Raw genomic sequence first — 10493 nt, forward strand, 5'->3', positions numbered from 1 at the left:
AGTGAAATAAGTAAATCAGAAAAAAACAAGAACTACATGATTCCATACATTGGTGGAACATAAAAATGAGACTAAGAGACATGGACAAGAGTGTGGTGGTTACCAAGGGTGGGGGGGGGAGGGAGGACATGGGAGGGAGGGAGGGAGAGAGTTAGGGGGAGGGGGAGGGGCACAGAGAACTAGATAGAGGGTGACGGAGGACAATCTGACTTTGGGCGAGGGGTTTGCAACATAATTTGATGACAAAATAACCTAGACATGTTTTCTTTGAATATATGTACCCTGATTTATTAATGTCATCCCATTACCATTAATAAAAATTTATTAAAAAAAAAAACAAACAAAAAAAACAATACAACGATTGAAATTTCTTTTGAAAGCCAAATTCTTTTTAACTTAAACTATATAGGTAGGTACATTCCTTACTGAGGTAGCACCTGCATGTGGTTTTTTGTGGAAGAGCCACACTCAAGAAGCCAAAGAGCCGCATGTGGCTCGCTAGCCATAGTTTGCCGACCAGGTTTCTAGTATGATCCCTTGTATATCTATGATGTCTTTGGCAATTTTTCCTCCTTCATTTTGATTTTGTGTATACGAGCCTTTTTTCTTTTTTTCTTAGTGAGTCTAGCCAGGGATTTGTTAATTTTATTGATTTTTTCAAAGAACCAGGTCTTGGTTATATTAATATATATATTATATAGATTTTTTGTTGTTCTCTATTTCATTTTTTGTTCTAATTTTTACTATCTTCTTCTGACTTTGGGTTGACTTTGTTCTTCTTTTTATGATTCTTTCAGATGTGATGTTAGATTTTTTACTTGGGATCATTCTTGTTTCTTGATATAACCCTTTAATGATATAAACTTCCCTCTTTTTGATGTTAATGAGCTTTACAGTTTTTTTTAAAATTTATTTCTTGTGTTTACATAGATTCTAGTGTCTCCCCGAATGCATTTCCCCCCCGCCCCCATATTCCCCTCAACATCTCCCTTACTTCTCTCCCAACAGCTCCCTCCCCCCTTCCCTTCAGGTTTAATTCTGTTCCTCAGTTCACATTGTTCCTTGGATTCCTCAAATGAGTGAGGTCATATGATATTTTTCTTTCTCTGCCTGGCTTATTTCACTTAACATAATAGTTTCCAGGTCCATCTATGTTGTTGAAAAGGTAATATTTCCTTCTTTTTAATGGCCCCATAGTATTTCATTGTACATATGTACCACCGCTTTTTAATCCACTCATCCACTGACGGACACTTGAGCTATTTCCAGATCTTCACTATTGTGAACAATGCTGCCATAAACATGGCGTGCATTTCTTTTTTTGAGTCAGTGATATGGTGTTCTTGGGATATATTCCTGAAAGTGGGATGGCTGGGTCAAAAGGCAATTCCATTTTTAATTTTTTGAGGAATCTCCATACTGTTTTCCACAGTGGCTGCACCAGTCTGCATTCCCACCAACACTGCAGGAGGATTACTCTTTCTCCATATCCTTGCCAGCAACTATCATGCGTTGCTTTGTTAATGAGCACCATCTGACTGGTGTGAGGTGGTTTCTCATTGTGGTTTTAATTTGCATTTCTCTAATGATTAGTGATGTTGAACATTTTTTCATCTGTCTATTGACCATCTGTATGTCCTCTTTGGAGAAGTGTCTATTCATTTCTTTCACCCATTTTTTGATTGGATTGTTTGTCTTCCTGGTGTTGAGTTTTACAAGTTCTTTATAAATTTTGGTTATTAACCCCTTATCAGATGTATAGTCTAATATGTTCTCCCATTATGTGGTTTCTCTTTTTATTCTGTTATTCTTGTCTTTAGCTGTGCAAAAGCTTTTTAGTTTGATACAGTTCCCTTTGTTTATCCTGTCTTTTATTTCACTTGCCCGTGGAGATAAATCAGTAAATATATTGCTGCAAGAGATGTCGGTGAATTTACTGCCTATGTTTTCTTCTAAGATGCTTATGGTTTCACATCTTACATTTAAGTCTTTAATCTATTTTGAGTTTTTTTTGTGAATGGTGTGAGTTGGTGGTTTAATTTCATTTTTTTGCAGGTAGCTGTCCAGTTTTCCCAACACCATTTGTTAAAGAGGCTGTCTTTACTCCATTGTATGCTCTTACCTCCTTTGTCGAATATCAATTGTCCATAAAAGTGTGGGTTTATTTCTGGGTTCTCTATTCTGTTCCGTTGATCTATATGACTGTTCTTATGCCAGTACCAAGCTGTTTTGAGTACAATGGCCTTGTAGTATAACTTCATATCAGGAAGTGTGATACCTCCCACTTTATTTTTCATTTTCAGGATTACTGAGGCTATTCGTGTTCTTTTTTGGTTCCATATAATTTTTTGGAATATGTGTTCTATATCTTTGAAGTATGTCATTGGTATTTTAATTGGTATTGTATTGAATTTATAAATTGCTTTTGGGTAATATAGACATTTTATTGATGTTTATTTTTCCTAACCATGAACACAGTATATGCTTCCACTTCTTTTTATCTTCCTTGATTTCTTTTATCAATGTTTTATAATTTTCCAAGTACAAGTCTTTAAACTCCTTGGTTAAATTCTAGTTTTTTTAGATGCAGAGTTAGGTTGCTGATTTGATCTTTTTCTAGCTTCTTAAGTTATGCTTGTAGTGCTATGAACTTTCCTCTCAGACTGCATTTGCTGTGTTTCATAAATTTTGAGTTGTTATATGCTCATTATCATTCATTTCTAGGAATTTTTTAATTTCTTCTTTGTTCTAATTGTTAACCCATATCTTTATTTAATAACATGCTATTTAGTTTTCATGTGTTTGAGTATATTTCAGTTGTTCTGTTGTGGTTAATTTATTTCTAGTTTCATGCAATAGTGATCAGAGAAAATGCTTTATATGATTTCAACCTTCTTAAATTTATTGAGACCACTTTCGTGCCCTAATGTGGTTTATCCTAGGGAATGTACCATAAGCAGTTGAAAAGAATTTATATTCTGCTGATTTAGGGTGAAAGATTCTGAGGCTGTCTATTAAATTCAGTTGATCTAGTGTGTCCTTTAAGTCTGCTGTTTTTTTGTTAACTTTCTTTCTTGAGGATCTATCTAGTGATGTTAGTGGGATATTGAAATCACCTACTATAGTATTGCTGTTGATCTTGCCCTTTATATCCATCAAAGTCTGCTTTATATATTTTTTATCCACACAGCTACCCTATGTCTTTTGATCGGATCATTTAATCCATTTACATTTAAGGTTATTATTGATATGTAGTTGTTTATTACCATTTTATTCTTTAAAGCTATATTTCTCTTTTACTTTATTCTTTTCCCCATTTGTTCTGTTTACAAAGGGCCCCTTACCATTTCTTGCAACATTGGTTTGGTTGTAATAAATTCCTTGAGTTGTTTTTTGTCTGGGAAGCTTTTTATTTCTCCTTCAATTTTAAATGATAGCCTTGCTGGATAAAGTAGTCTTGGTGGTAGGCTCTTGTTCTGCATTACTTTGAATATTTCTTGCCATTCCCTTCTGGCCTCAAGTATTTCTGTTGGGAAGTTGGATGTCATCCTTATGGGGGCTCCTTTGTAAGTGATATCTTTTTTTTTCTCTAGTAGCTTTAAAATTTTTCTCTTTATCTTTTAGCTTTGGGATTTTAATTAGATGTGTCTTGGTGTAGATTTCTTTGGGATGCTTTTTAATGGAATTCTCTGTGCTTCTTAAATTTGTGTGATTTTTTCTTGCATCAATTTAGGTAAGTTTTCAGCTATGATTTGATTGAACAAGGTTTCTATTCCTTGTTCTTTCTCTTCTTCTTCAGAAACTCCTATGATGTGAATGTTGTTTCTCTTTAGGTTGTTATAGAGCTTTCTTAGAATTTCCTCAGATTTTTTCATTCTCTTTTCTTTTTGCTGCTCCGCTTTCATGTTTTTGTCTATCATCTTGTCTTCTAAATCACTGATTCAATCCTCTGCTTCATCCATCCTGCTTTTAATTGCTACTAGTGTAATCTTCATTTCTGATATTGTATTTGTCATTTCTGACTGGTTCTTTTTTATTATTTCAATGTCCTTTTTGATGCTTGTTATCTCTTTATTTATGTGCTCACTGTGTCCATCCATTGTTGTTCTAATACCTTTTAGCATTCTAACAATCATTATTTTAAACTCTGCATCCAGTAGTTTGCTTATTTCCATCTCACTCAGTTCATTTTCTGGGGGTTTCTCTTGTTGATTTATTTAAATTGCACTTCTCTGTCTTCCTATTTTGTCTGTGTTGCCCTGAATTTCCCTGGCCAGGGCCTGGCGCAGATCTGTGGAGGTCACTGCCTATGACTAGTTCTTATTTACCTTTTGGGAGCTACAGGTTATCCAGAATTTGTGACTGCCTCTGCTGGGTCCATGTGCCATTGTAAATATCAGCTGCACTCCTAGGCTTGCTTTTATCTACTTTTTGCCTAGGAGAAGTTCCTTTAAAAGTTCAAGTTCCCCTAAAATCTGCTTTCTGTTGCCTCTTATTGCTGGCTAGTTGTTGGGCTCAGTACTGTAATTCAGTGATTAGGTACGCTATTAGATGTGGCCTACTCTTTAGCCTCAGGTGTCATTCTATCAAGACATTTTATTTACTTCTTTTCTTTTATTTTCTTTGTTCTTTTTCAGCATTCAGGGTGTAGTCTCAGGGATCCAGTGGGTGTGGCCCCTGTGCTCCCCATTGTGTGGTCTATCTACCAGGCTACCACTGCTGGTTGCTGCCCAGAGCATTTGGGCTCAGTTGCTGCTGGCCCCAGCCCACTTCCGTGACTGCTGCTGCCCTGGTCAGTCCTGTTCGTGCCCACATGCCTGTTTGGACCACTTCCAGGGCTGCTTTGGTGGGCTGAGATCTCAGCGGCCACCTGGGGAAGCCATGCACACACTCTCGGATCACTGCTGTGGTCACTTGTGCTTTTGCTGCCTCTGAGGGTGCACCCGCACCACAAGCAGGTTTGTGCACCACCCAGAACCCTGCAGCAAGCAGCACAACTTCTGCCATTGCTCTTGTGCACCCTCGCGTTGCACCTCAACTGCTGCTCGGGCCTCTGCCCCTGCTCGGGCCTCCACTCCTGCTCAGATCACCACTGAGGGCCGCCCCACCCCTGGCAGGTTTGCACGCCAGCCTGGATCCCTGCAGCAGCCAGCACTATTTCTGCCCTCGCTGGGGGGCTCACGCGTACACCTGCGTATTCCTCCTCTGCTGACTCTTGGGCCTCTATGCACGCCAAGGGCAGGCCACTCAGTGAGCAGGACTGTGTGTTAGCCCAGGCTTCTCCAGCAGCAGTGGTGGTTCGTGGCTCAGCGAGCTGGCTTGCGTGTGCTTGCTTGAACCTCTGCAGCCATGCCCTGCTGCCGTTAGCCTGTCTACCCCAGATGAGCACTCAGCAGTGCTGTGGGTGGTATAGCTTAGACTTCTGCACTCCCTATTTGTGTCCCTAACATGGCACTTGGCTCTAGCTAGGATAGGGAAGCCTCCGGTGGACGGGGCTCTTTCTTTCCTTTGTTGGTGATGCTTTTTTCAGGAAAAATGTTCACTTTAAATTTGGGGAGTGACTCAGCCCAGGGTTTAGGGCAGGCATCCCCAAACTACGGCCCATGGGCCACATGCAGCCCCCTGAGGCCATTTATCCGGCCCCCCACCGCACTTCCGGAAGGGGCACCTCTTTCATTGGTGGTCAGTGAGAGGAGCACTGTATGTGGTGGCCCTCCAACGGTCTGAGGGACACTGAACTGGCCCCCTGTGTAAAAAGTTTGGGGACCTGGTTTAGGGTGTCCTCCTGGAGATCCAGGAAAGTGGCTGTGAGCAAGGCTCTCTGTGCAGTTCCTTTAATACGGGTCTGAGAGTCCTGCCTCCTTCTCTCAAACTGTGTGTAGGCTTTTTTTTCTCAGCCAAATATAGTCTGCAAGCCCCTTCCAGGCTCCAGGGCTCTAGGCTGGGATTCTGGTTTTGGGGATAAAGGCCTACAACTCGCTTGACAGCCCTCCCCATTGCGAAAGACCCTTCTGGACACTGCTCGCTCCCGGAGGCAGGGCAGCTTTTTCCGCTTCTTTGCTTTTCCTACCAGACTCAGTGTGGGTTCTTTGGTGGCCCTGGATGTAGAATCCTCTTTATTTAGTCCAAAGTTTGTCTTTCATAATGAGTGTTCTCAGATTTAAGTTGTAATCACCTTGGTTCTGGGAAGTGGTAGTTGGAGTGTCTGCCTACTCTGTGGCCATCTTGGAAGCTAAACTTCCCTCCTATTACTGCTTTTGCTGGATCCCAGATATTATGATATGTAGTTTTGTCATTCTCCTTTGTCTGTATATATTATTTGATTTCTGCTCTTATTTCTTCTGTGACCCAGTCACTTTTTAGAAGTAGGTTGTTTAATTTCCACATTTTTGTGGGTGTTTTTACTTCCTTTATGCAGTTAAATTCTACTTTCAAAGCCTAATGGTCAGAAAATATGCTTGATATAATTAAAATTTTTTTTCCTCTCTTTTTATTCAGTGAAAGGAGGGGAGGCAGAGACAGACTTCCACATGTGCCCAGACCAGATCACCTAGGCAAGCCCACTAGGGGGTGATGCTTTGCCCATCTGGGGCATTGTTCCTTTGCTCAGCAACCAAGCTCTTCTTAGCATCTGAGACAGAAGCCATGGGATCATCCTCAGCTCCTAGGGCCAACTGACTCCAATCAAGCCATGACTGCAGGAGAGAAATAGAGAGTGTGAAAGAGAGAGAGAGAGAGATAAAGAGAAGCAATAGGGAGAGGGGTGGAACAGAATATGGACACTTCTCCTGTGTGCCCTGACCAGGAATTAAACCTGGGACATCCACACACTGTGCCAATGCTCTACCACTGAGCCAACTGGACAGGATTTAATTTCAATCTTTTTTAATTTATTGATGTTAGTTTTGTGGCCTAACATATGCTCTATTTTTGAGAATGTTCCATTCACACTGGAAATGTATATATAATCTGATGTTCTTGATGAAGTGTCCTATAAATGTCTATTATGTCAATTTGGTGTAGTGTGTCATTTAAGGCCAATATATCTTGGTTGATTTTTTCCTAGGGTGATCTATCTATCTAAAGCAGTCAATGGTGTTTTCAGATGTCCAAATATGATTGTGTTTTTGTCTGTTTCTATTTTTAGATCAGTTAGTAGATGTCTTATATATTTTGGTACTCCCTCATTTGATGCATACGGGGGTCCTTGGGTTACGACACAGTTCTGTTCCTACTACAGTGATGTAAGCCAAATTTTGGTTTAAGTTCAAACACACTCTAGCCTAACACAAATGGAACACTTGCACTTTTAACAGTCCAAAATGGCATAGTTAAGCATACTAAGGGACACCAACTCTCTCACTCATACTCTGCATTACTGCTTATTCTTCTGCCATGTACAACCAAACTAGCCCATGAAGTCTGTAAGTACAATGCTAACCACAAAAGCTGAAACACTCACACCTCAATTCTGTTAAGTTTTTATGGGAGTGAGCATCATGACCTCAAAACCTCATATGTCAAGACAGTCAGAACTGGACGATTCCCTGTATATATTAAGATGTATATTTCTTGATACAATGTCTCTTTTATCATTATGAAATGTCCCTCTTTGTCTCTTGTTACCTTACTCTGGGTACTATTTGCTTTAAGAATCGTTTTCCAGCCTTTCACTTGAGTCTTAGATGTATCTTCTTGCAGCCTAGAGGTATCTCTTGAAGACAACAATTGAATTTTGCTTTTTTATCCAAACTAGTACTCTGTGTCTCTTTATTAGTGAATTCAGCCCACTTACATTTAGGGTGAGTATTGACACTTGAGGATTTCCTACAGCTATTTTATGTTTTGTTTTTCTAGTAGCTCTTTGTCTCTCTTGGTTTTTCTCTTTTTTGTTTCTGTCATTTGTTTTTGTTTGATGGTATCCCAAACTTCTTTCCCATTTCTTCTTTTTTTAAGCTGTATGTTTCAATAGGGGCCCTTTTGTGTGTGTGGTTAGCTACCATTAGGCTATTAGAGAAAAATGGTCATATGAACAAAAGTCCTAGTTGTATGAGTGTGTCTGCAAAAGTTTTTATTTCTTCTTCATATTTGAAGGACAACTTTGATAGATATAGTATTCTTGTCTGATAATTCCTCTTTTTCAGTACTTTGAATGTCCACTCTATTCTGGTTTGTAAAGTTTTTGCTGAGAAATCTGATGATAACCTAACGGGCCTTTCTTTATATGTTATGTTCTTCATTTCCCTAGCTGCCCTGAGGATTTTTTCTTTGTCATTGATTTTTGACAATTTTATTACAATGTGCCTTAGAGAAGTCTGTTTGGATTGGGGAAACTCAGTGTTCTGCTCGCTTACTGGACTGAGTTTCTAACTCTTTCCATAGGCTTGTGAAGTTCTCATCAATTATTTCTCTGAATAGGCTCTCCATTTTCTTCTCCCTCTTGTCTTCTTCTCATATACCCATTCTTCTTGTATTGCTGTTTCTGATGGAGTCAGACAGTTCGTGAAGAACTCTCTCATTTTTTAAAAAATTTCTCTCTTATTTCTGTAGCATCTCTAGTTGCTTGTCTTCAATGTCACTGATTCTTTCCTCTATCTGGCCTGTTCTATTGCCTAAACTTGCTACCTCGGGTTTCATTTCATGTATTAAATTTTTCACCTTTATTTTTAAAATTTCAGTCTCCTTGGTGAAGTATTCATTTTATTTCTGAACTCATTAAGTTGCCTATTGGAGTTTTCTCCCATCTCGTTAAGTATTTTTAGAATTTCAATTTTGAATTTTCTCTTGTTTAACTCCAAGGTTTCCATGTGATTAAGATTTTATTCTGGAGATTTTTTATTTTTTTTTTCTAAACTATAACTCTGGGTTACGAAGACACGGTTTTTGATTTCTTCTTCCTTGATCACATTTGAAAATGGTATTCTTAAGACCTCTTACAAAAGACAACTAAGAAATGAAAAATCAAAGTGAAACATACAATGAAAAATATAAAAATTTAAAAAATAATGTCAAGTAAAAAGGAAAAACAACAAAAGAGAGCAAAACCAAAAGCAAAAACAAACAAAACACCCACAATGGATAAGAATAAAAAAATATAAGAATTAAACAAAATGAAATTCAAAGGAAGACTAAAACCAAGAAAAAGAGAAAAAAGAAAAATATTTTAGTTTTGATCTTTTACTATTTTCTTTCAGTAGGTGTCACTGTAGTATAAGTTTTAGCTCTCTGAGATTTCTGGGCTGGCCTCATTTTATGTTTCTTTCAATGATGTAGGGGGTTCCACAATGCTGTTGGAGGGCAATATATGTTATGAGGGCTTTTCAGCTTACAGATTTAGCAATGGTGATTTCAGGCCTCTGGGCACACCTCCCTATGTCTTAAGAGACCAGGGGACCAGACATGGAGCACCTCTGTTCTTCATGAGAGAGAGCATCTCTGGAGAGTTAGCTGTGGGGTCTGTCACTGTGACTCTCTCTACCTTCAAAGAGAGGGATGTGGGATCTGGGGGTTATGATGTGAGATACACTTTGAATTTCTCCATTTTTGCACTGAGTGCAAGCTGCAGGCAGACAGTAGGAACATTGGCATTAACTCCTCATCCTGCCATTCTTTGGTTTAGTATTTTTCCCTCAGCCCCACAAACTCACTGCTACTCCTGGAAAAGAAGACCCAGTCACTTCAGCTTCCCTTTCCATATCCCCAGCAATCAAAACCCAGAAAATTTGAGCTTCCCTCCTCTCTGTAGTCCTGACAGAGAAGAAAAAAAAAAAAACAATCTCTCCAGGCTTCTCCGGTTTTGGTAGTACTGGCAGGGAAAACCCAGACTGTCCAAGCCTTTCTCCTCTCTGTAGTCCCAGTGGATAAAATCCCTGATAATCTGGCCCAATCTACTCTCCAGAGCTGATTGCACATATATCTTATCTTCCTTCCCTCTAGTCAACCCTTCTCGCCTTATCCTTTTAGTGTGTGGATCTTTCAGGCACACCTGTGAGTCCAGCATGGGTTACTTTGCTGTGTTATAGATGTTTAATTTGTTGTTGTTTGAAATAGAGAGATCAGGGATATTTCCTATGGAGCCATTATTCTGACATCATCCTGCCTTGAACAGATTTTAATATTTAAAAAACCCTTTTAAACAACTTGAAACTTTTCTTCTCACCAAGACCTTGTTCTCCTGTCTACCTCTCTTCCTGTGTCTCATAACCCCACTTCTTTCTCACCTCCCTCCTATCCTGAACCTTGTCTTTTTTTTTCAACCCCACTGCTCCTCTTCTTCATTCTCTCCTGCTACCCATCACATCATCATTCTACTGCTATCCCTCACATTTGTCCTAAAACATTGCCCTTTCTTGATATGCCATGGCCCTAGAAATAGGAATAACAATTTTAAGAACTCTGAGCATTTCTGTTCTCATGTCAACTGGGAATAAACCAGCTGTGTTGACTAGTTTGTGCTGAATCTGTCTCAAATATCTGGCACCAGTAAGGAAACC

The sequence above is a fragment of the Saccopteryx bilineata genome, chromosome 4, assembly GCF_036850765.1.
Source record: "Saccopteryx bilineata isolate mSacBil1 chromosome 4, mSacBil1_pri_phased_curated, whole genome shotgun sequence".
NCBI lineage: Eukaryota > Metazoa > Chordata > Mammalia > Chiroptera > Emballonuridae > Saccopteryx > Saccopteryx bilineata.